This window comes from Triticum aestivum, chromosome 2D, assembly GCF_018294505.1.
Source record: "Triticum aestivum cultivar Chinese Spring chromosome 2D, IWGSC CS RefSeq v2.1, whole genome shotgun sequence".
Classification (NCBI taxonomy): domain Eukaryota; kingdom Viridiplantae; phylum Streptophyta; class Magnoliopsida; order Poales; family Poaceae; genus Triticum; species Triticum aestivum.
Window position 1 is genome coordinate 607,121,012 of NC_057799.1, and position 9,005 is coordinate 607,130,016.

The window sequence follows — 9,005 nt, forward strand, 5'->3', positions numbered from 1 at the left end:
AATGTCATCGAAAAAATGAAAGATGAGAGATAAGGCGAGGAGGAGTGGAGCGTGGTGGTGACTGGTGGTCGGAATGGGCGGAGGCATGGGGATGGACGGCGCCGGCAGGCGCCAACGGCCACCATGCATGCTAGATTGTTCCAGAGACTTATTACTTTTTTAATTGCTGAGCAATGAGGTTGCGGGAGATAATGATGTGGAGAGAGGTGCGGGTATCTTTTGTAAAATTATCATAGTTTGCTTTCTATCCTCAGATATAGATCATACGGTCTGTATTACAAGATGGCAGGCACACCATCACCGCCAACTCGTTTTTTATAAGGGTACAGATGATAAGTTTGCTGACTACTAAAGTAAAGTGGAATTTGTCCATGTTATGCAAGTAAATAAAGGTGATTGTTTATCATACGGGTACGGTTGGATGAAGGGTGGTAGGAACAAATGCTCCGCCTAGAGCATGTGTGTGTGAGATGGAGTCTTAGTGTGTGTGTGTGAGAGAGAGAGAGGAGAGAGAGAGAGATGGAGTCTTAGTTTGTGTGTGTGTGTGTGTGTGAGTGAGAGAGAGAGAGATGGAGTCTTAGTGTGTGTGTGGGGGGTGTGCGTGCGTGTGTGTGTGTGGGTGGGTGTTTGTGTGTGTGTGAGTGTGTGTGTGAGAGAGAGATATGCAGTCTTAATGTGTGTGTGTGTGGTGGTGCGTGCATGTGTGTGTGTGTGTGCGTGTGTGTGTGTGTCGCGGGGTCCTCTGTGGCGGATGTAATTTAAGTGTGCATGGCTTCATCATAGAGAGGTGATGTGTATGGCAGAGGCCACCAACGATGGGGTGCGAGAGAGAAAATGCCCGTAGAGAGGGAAGAGAAGGTGTGTGCGCGTGAGAGGAGTCGACATCGAGAGAACGTGTTTGTTCGAGAGACACCGAGGAAGACTACTATATATCGATGGTGCATGTAGGCTGGAATTAAACAAAGGGATGGTCTTATTGGTTTCGGGGATATAGGGGAAGAGTGAGAGGCGAGGGGGGTAGCTAGAAGGAGATTGTTAAGTGTGAGTGTGTGTTTTACCCATCCAGGCGGAAGTTATGTGCACAAAAGAGGAGAACGATTTGATGTGGCGTTAGGATTGAGGGTAATTAACTACGTATGGAGACATAGAGACCTTGAACGTGCATGTGTGAGAGGTATACATGTATACGTGGGATGTGTGTGTGTGCGCGCGCGCATGATCGAGATAAAAGAAACAAGACATAAGTCATAAAATCAACGACATGGGAGAGACGGATCGGTATGACAATATGCATGCATGTGAGAATGCAGGGAAGAAGGCCCGACATTGAGCATGTGTTTTTGTCTTTAAGAGATAGTGCCGTGGGCTGGAGCATGCATCTATGGCGGGCGGAGGGAGTGAGGCGCAACGATTGTGCAAAAGAGACCAACCTATAAATGCATATGTATGGAGAGACATATATAGTGTGGGTGATAGGAAGCAAGACTCCGTGCGAGAAAGAAATGTTGACAGAGAAACTACAGATAGATACAGAGATGGAGATGCTAGCTAGAGGGACATCCACTAGTTTGGGTGTTGGATATGACCGTCGGGTGGTTCAAAGGGTGAAGTTATATATGTGTGTGAGAGGGCACTTGACTGCATGTAGAGAGAAACATATGTAGTGTGCGTGATAGGAATCAAGAGTGAGGGCGAGAAAGAAGGTTGATGGAGAAACAGATAAATAGAAAGATAAAGATGCTAGCTAGTGTGCGTTAGAGATAGGAGTCGAGTGGATCAGAAGGCTGGGTTATGTGTGTGGGTGTGAGAGAGATAGAGAGAGGGTGCATGTGAGTCACATACAAACAGATATCAGAGAGAAATGAGATCCAGAGAGACAGAGTTTTGTGTCTGCGAGAGAGAAAGATATTTCACAACGAGAGTGATAGCTAGAGAGACATACGAGGGAACGCAAGATATCTCTAGGGAGAGAGGGTGTGTGTGACCGACACACAAGAGAACAATGGAGAAATATGAGACCCTGGGAGACAGAGTTTGTGTTTGTGTGTGAGAAAGAGACATTGAAGAGGAAGAGTCGTAGGTTCTCATATCTAAGGAGCGAAAGACATCTCTGTATGAGGGGTGTGTGAGTGGCACACATGGGAATACTAGAGAGAAATGAAACCCCGGGAGACAAAGTTTTGTGTTTGTGTGAGAGAAAGAGATTCCACACGGAGAATCATAGTTAGAGACACATAGCACGCAGCAAGATATACTTAGAGAGAGATAGAGTGATGAAGGTCGAGGGAGAGAGTACCGTCAGTGTGTTACGAAGATAAAAGATCATTGTCGACATACAGGTAGCACGAGAGATACCTGAGAGACGATGAACGCGTATAGGTCCAGAGAGATAGTCCTATATAAGCATGAGTGATAGCTATATGAGACGAATATCTAGATTAAAGGGGATTCAAATATTTAAACTGGAGATCACGACATCGATAATATCATAACGCAAGTTGGTGTATCAAACATGCATATTGATTTGAATTTGGGCACACGTGTAATGTTATATAGTTTATCAATATTGGTGATCCATAGATTCTTCAATTACAAACAATGCATGGTTTATATGCAATTAATGTCTAAACGGGATTACACTATATGTTGCGTGTGTGAAACACATTATACATGTTTGAGAAGTAAAAGAAACCCGCATGAAACACACATTAATTGGAGACAGTTAGCGAGGAATGCATACATTGGATTTCAACATAAAGTGGTTTCAAATATTTGAAAATCCAAATTGATGGATACAACCTTATGAATCTGAGATCATGCCATTTGTAAACCATATTTATGTATAAATGGTTTTGTGCTTTTGAAAGTATATATAAAAAATGATGTATATAGAATGTAATTCCAACTGAAAATGGATCCCGCCCGAAAAAAATTAGAATACAAACGGGATTCGAATTGAGTTGGCACGGCAAACGTGCACGCTTCAAAATTTGAACGAAGCGGGGAAAGTCGCAGTAACCGCCCGAAACCAAAATCTGTGAGATGGAAATCACTACTGCCTATCCCTGCCACGCAAAGCCTATCTGCTGGATTTCTATAGGTTTCGATAGGGGTAGGTTTGTAATTTCACCCAAACGAGACGTAACCGCCTCTCACCCGGATTCATACACGGTGGGCGCCAAAACACAGGGTGTCCTCGGCCGAAATTGACTCCCTCCCCGATTCATATTCATACACGGTGGGCGCCAAAAACAAACTCTCGTCGGCAAATATTCGGTGTATGCGAGATTACCGTCCTATCCCCAACCGACTAATGTTGCTGTGATGTAGTAGAAATTTGAAACGGGGGCTAAGTTTGTAAATTTCCTTGCATTTGAGACAAGCGCGCCCTGAATACATGGTTCCCCCCTTCCTCTCTACCTCCCTTTTCCCCATTCGTACTCCGTGGGCGCCAAAACACCCTCTCCACCCCACCCTCCTCCGTCCGCCGCTGTCCGCCACCCCATCCACCGCCGTCCTCCTCCACCATGCCGGAGCTGATACCCCGACGCCGCCGTCCATTACAAGAGATCGACCTCTCTCATCCACGGCTTCGGACCGGGATCCTTGCATCCCGTCCTCTCGCTTCATCCCCGCCGTCGTCCACCTTGCCGGCGCCGCTCCTACGACCGTCTCATCCACCGCGCCCCGCCGCCACCGTCTACCCTCCTAGATCTGCTTCCACGCCGCCGACAGCCATCGCTACTGCAGCACCGTCAAATTCTCAGCAGATGCGTACACGGCGCTGCACCAGAGGTGGTACTCTTTCGTATCTGCTCAACTTATTTATCGCAGCAAGAAAATAGATCGCCATTGCTTTACTCTGATTTCTTGTCTTGGTTGCGAAGTTGCCTTTGTCCGGTTTGCACCTTCAGATCCGCCATGGCACGCTCAACACTATACTCCCAATGCTTACGGTTTTCCCCTTTTATATTCCACACTAGTTAAATCACAGTAGACTAAATTTCAAAATTGAATCAGTCAATTTTTCAGAGCTCGCCGGAGTTCGCCGGTGCGAATGAAGGGGCTCGGGTGGTTGTGGGGCCTCGCCGAACGAAGAAAACTCGACGAGAGTGGGGGTTGGAGCGGGGGTGGGGGTGGGGGTGGCGGAGGAACATATGCGGCGGGGGCCGGTGGTCCGGTCGGCAGCCCGTGTGGTGTTCTGTATGGGAAGAATCAGAGACGAGGAAGAAGATGGGGTAGGAGACGTAGGATCTTCATCCAACCGCCTGAAATGGTCGAGAGACAGCTGGGAGTTGCATTCTTAATGCGCTCTGGTTCATCATGTGTGGGCACTGCGCAACCAACATTTTATTATGCAAAATCTGCTTGCTCTTCTTTACCATGGTCCTCTTCCGTTCTTCTTTAATATGTACTCTCTCCATTCCTAAATACAAGTCTTTGTATAGATTCCACCATGGACTACATATGGAGCAAAATGTGTGAATCTACACTCTAAAATGTATCTGGATACATCTATATGTGATCCATAGTGGAAATCTCTACCAAGACTTATATTTTGGAACGGAGGGAGTGTGATAGTGGTACAGTATGTTCCTTGTACTGAAGATGAGCAGGGACTTTTGCAATGTAGAGGTCTATACGGTCGGTTGTGATGGACACTTTGAACCTCTTTGATTCGTAGGATCTTGTAAACATAGGAATAGGATTTGTAGTCACCTGCCCACTTGAATCCTATAAGAATAGCAAGGAAATGCGGGGAGCTGTGTCGCCTTTGAGAGTAACACTGATATTAACAGTACCGCACCTTCACTTGAAGAGAGCTGGTATCCGAAGCCTTTCTAGCCGTACCGGCAATACTAGCACATATATTCCAGCAAGTTCCACTTTGCTGATTTTACTCTGATGCTTACGGTTTCCCCGTTATATCTACACTATGATATGTGTAGCTGCTTTGTGTCGCACTAGCAGCAGTCCACTCTTGAAGCTAAACACTGCAATGACTTACAAAATTGGCACCAAGGCATTGAGTGCCATTCTGGATGCAATGAAACTCATACGCTCCCCACCTGTTGATTCTTGTTCAGAATATGATCCTAATGACTCTTGTTCAAAATTGCCACAAATAGAGAGACAGCATGGAATTGCATTTCTTTGGGCGCTGTGATTCATCATGAGTGGGCAACCAACATTGTATGCAATGAAGCGGAACCTCAAGAATATGCTTCCTCTTCTGTTCTTTAACATGTTCCTCTTTGTTTATTCTGTATTTAGTACGTACAGTATGTTCCTTGACAGGAAGGGGCACAGGGACATCTGCAGTCAACAGCTGATAGAGCTGGCCTGTACGTGATCGATAGGCTTTCAATTACTAGCGGCAATACAACACCGTATTTTCAAGCCAGTTCCACTTTCCCGATTTATATATCGTGGTTATGGTGTACCCCTGTTATGTACACTATGATCTGCCTAGTTGTTGTGTGCTCTTGTTATCATGATTTGGCAATAAACTCTCTATATAGTATATTATGAACCTATCATCTGCCAGCTATGCTTACTTCTGGAGCCTATTTTTTGTGTACTTGTGCCAGATTATATAAATGCACGCACCATATTACAGCACACATGGGCTCTCTCATCAGAATCCAGTGATAGCACACAAGTGTTTACAGGGGCGCCCCTATATTAGAATATCATCTGCATTACAAAGATAATCTCATAACCATTTATGTTTTCATGGTTCTCAGATATTATACGCAATTACAGTGAATATCAGAATCCGCGCATCAGAAGAATATTGTGGAACACTGCAATGACTTACAAAATTAGCACCAAGGCATTGAGTGCCATTCTGGAAGCAATGAAACTCATACGCTCCCCACCTATTGATTCTTGTTCAGAATATCATCCTAATGACTATTCTAACCTCGAGTAGTCAAAGGCAGATGGCCTGTCCTGTTCACCCATCAAGGTGCCTGTTCTAATTTGGCAAGGTTTTATTGATTGCGCCTATCTTGCATATGTTGTCTTGCATTTCTTCTACTTTGTTGCACCGCCATCTGCTTAGTTTACTCATCATATAACTCAAGATGCCATGCCCATCCATTATCAATACATATTCCATCTGTCATCATACCATGTTTTTTCACTCAAATGCTGTTCTTGTGCATCAGACATCAAAAAGGAAGAGGGTGATTGCCGAACCTGAAGGAGCACCAGCAAAGTCCTTGAAAAACGTGGTGGTGCCGGAGAAATCAGACAGCGCCCCACTTATATTGGTTGTACAACCAGTGACACTAAACGTAGGACAGACTCTAGCAGACTGTACCCATACTTCACTGGCCACACCACCAGCCCCACCACACAGGACCTGCACCCCAGCAAAAGGTATACCGATTTCATTTGCCATAGCACCAGCTGTACCACAGAAAAATCCCACTCCAGCAAAAAGTACAGCAAGTCCACCGGCCGAAGACCTATCCCAACTGTAGAGACGGCCAATTCCTACAGATTGGAACCCCATTCCATTTATTCCCAGTTTAAAAGACAATGCTTTCAATGTTGTTAGGGACTACGTGCATATATTCCCATCATGGGAAGATTATAGTGAAGACAAACACCATTTTCACATCTTCCTGTCCAACTTACGTGTAAGTGCTATTATTCATGGTTATTATTTTCCTGTTTTCTGCTGATCGAACACATCAATGATTTATATTACATTGTTGTTACTAGGCGAGGGTCAATCTGGATAGTCATGACGAGCAAAGCTTGCTTGTGCTTTTCAAGGAAGCATTGCAGCAGTATCGGTGTTACCTGAGGAAATCACACTTTGATGGCAAGTCTATAAACGAATTTCTGGTGAAGTCTCCTGTGCTAAATTTAGAAGACATTGAATGGAAAAACCTTGTTATGCACTGGTCTCGTTCCCAGGATGAGGTACTGTCTATGAAATCAAATGACAATTTGAACTTCTACTTTTCCGCATGTACCTTACGGATCTTTTTTGCAGGAAATCTGCTCGAAGAAGAATTCTGGTTTGAAAAGAACGACAGGATATCGCAAATATGGTGCCCGCTGCTTTGCTCTTGTTAGTACCTGTTGTCCTGTATCACTATACTTGCATACATACCTTGTTCATTATGTGACAGCAGTATGCATGATAGCTTGCTTATCAATTGTTCGCTCCAAATTATCTGATCTGTATGAATGGTTACATTAGTGTAGAATATATCCAATGCCAATGATTTTTTTAGCTCTGCATTGTTCTTGTAAGTACATGCTGTCCTTTATCACTGTACTTATATTGACAAGTAGTTGTTCATGTACCATCACTCTGCAGCTTATTTTCTTTGCCCTCCATTTTCTACACATCAGATCTACATTTACTCTTACCATAAGGTTGGTACTGAAGAAGTTTAGCTGTGCATTGCTCTTGGTTGTGCCTTTTGCCTGTATCGCTGCACATACATTTATAGCTACTTGGTTATGTAGCATCACTCTTCATCTTATCTTAAATATTCTCCATTTTTTCGTATATTATCACATCTATATTTACTCTTAACAAAATGTAGATTAAAGGCAATGCTTATGAAGAAGATTCTGTGGTAAACTTCTTGAATTCCCCCCCCCCCCCATCAGCATGGACAAGGGCTTTATAGAGCCTGTCTTCACCAGTAATGTAAGTTTGTCCTTCTCAAGCCTTCAAACTTTGTTGTGTATATTTGGTTAGGCATGACTGCAACAGCTGTTTATTTTTGGTGTTTGCATCAAATTGCATGTTTAAAGATTATTATGTAGTTCATAAACAAAAGTTTGTCCTTCTCAATTTAAGTTTTCAGTTGTACAACCAAGTTCCTTCTTCATGCCATGTAAATTAAACTATACAGAGCAACTGATCTTCTTTTGCACTGCATGTATGCTTCTGTTCTTCATCCGTAATCCAGTGGTGTGGTGAACCTACCCACTACAGCACAATGTCATATTCTGCAATGTCTTAACTATGAACAATGTCATATCATTCTACTATTATTTAAACCGTCTCTTTATTTGCTAATCTGAAATGGGATAAATTGACAGCACACTAACCATTGATACTTATGAGTTCTTGATCTGTAATCCAGTGGTGTCGTGAAGCTGCCAACTCCTTCACAATGTCATTTCCTGCCATGTCTTGACCTGAACAATACCATATTGTGTTAATGCAATTTTAAACTGTGTCATTTTATTCGTCAGTAAGAAATGTGATGGATTGTCAGCACTGATACTTTTATGTGCAAAACCTGTCATCTGTCTGCTTGTTTATCTTTCAGAGTGAGGAAGATATAAGTGTTGAACAACCGCAGTCTCATCATCTTGCTCAGGTGGTTTCGCTGCAGCTCGCCAGCAGGGCTAACCTTTCTTGAACTCTATTGAAGTGTTGTCGGTTTTGTATATTATTTTGTCGGCGTGTTTATTTGCACTGGTGGCGATCTTTGATGCCTAGTGTATGTAATCTGCTGTCTGCTTGTGCTTTATTATCATAGTGGCGAACTTTGATGCCCAGTGGATGTAATATGCCGTAATTTCTTTATTGTATAGTCTAGATTTTTTCTTATTCACGATGCTGCAGTTATTTTACTGTATATATATCCTGTCTCCGCAGTAAACCGGCCAAACCGTAAAATTACGGTACATAATCGGGCCGTCATGCAATCACGATCTATGATCCACATCATGGGCCTCGTCAAACTGGCCCACTAGTAGATTCGGGCCTTTAATAGGCCGAGTAACCCCCGACCCTCTTTTCGCAAGAAAACTCAATGGGCTTTTAGGAGGCTGAGAAGTAGGTTGGGCCTGAAACGTGCCGAACAGCTCATGGGCCGGCAGCAACCCGAAATGGACCCCGGCCCATGATTGGGCGAATCAAATCATGGGCTTTTAACAGGCCAAAATTGTCTCGGTCCTTGTTTGGCCCAATCAGATATCGGCTGCGAGCAGCCGGATGCAAACCGGGTCGTAGTTAG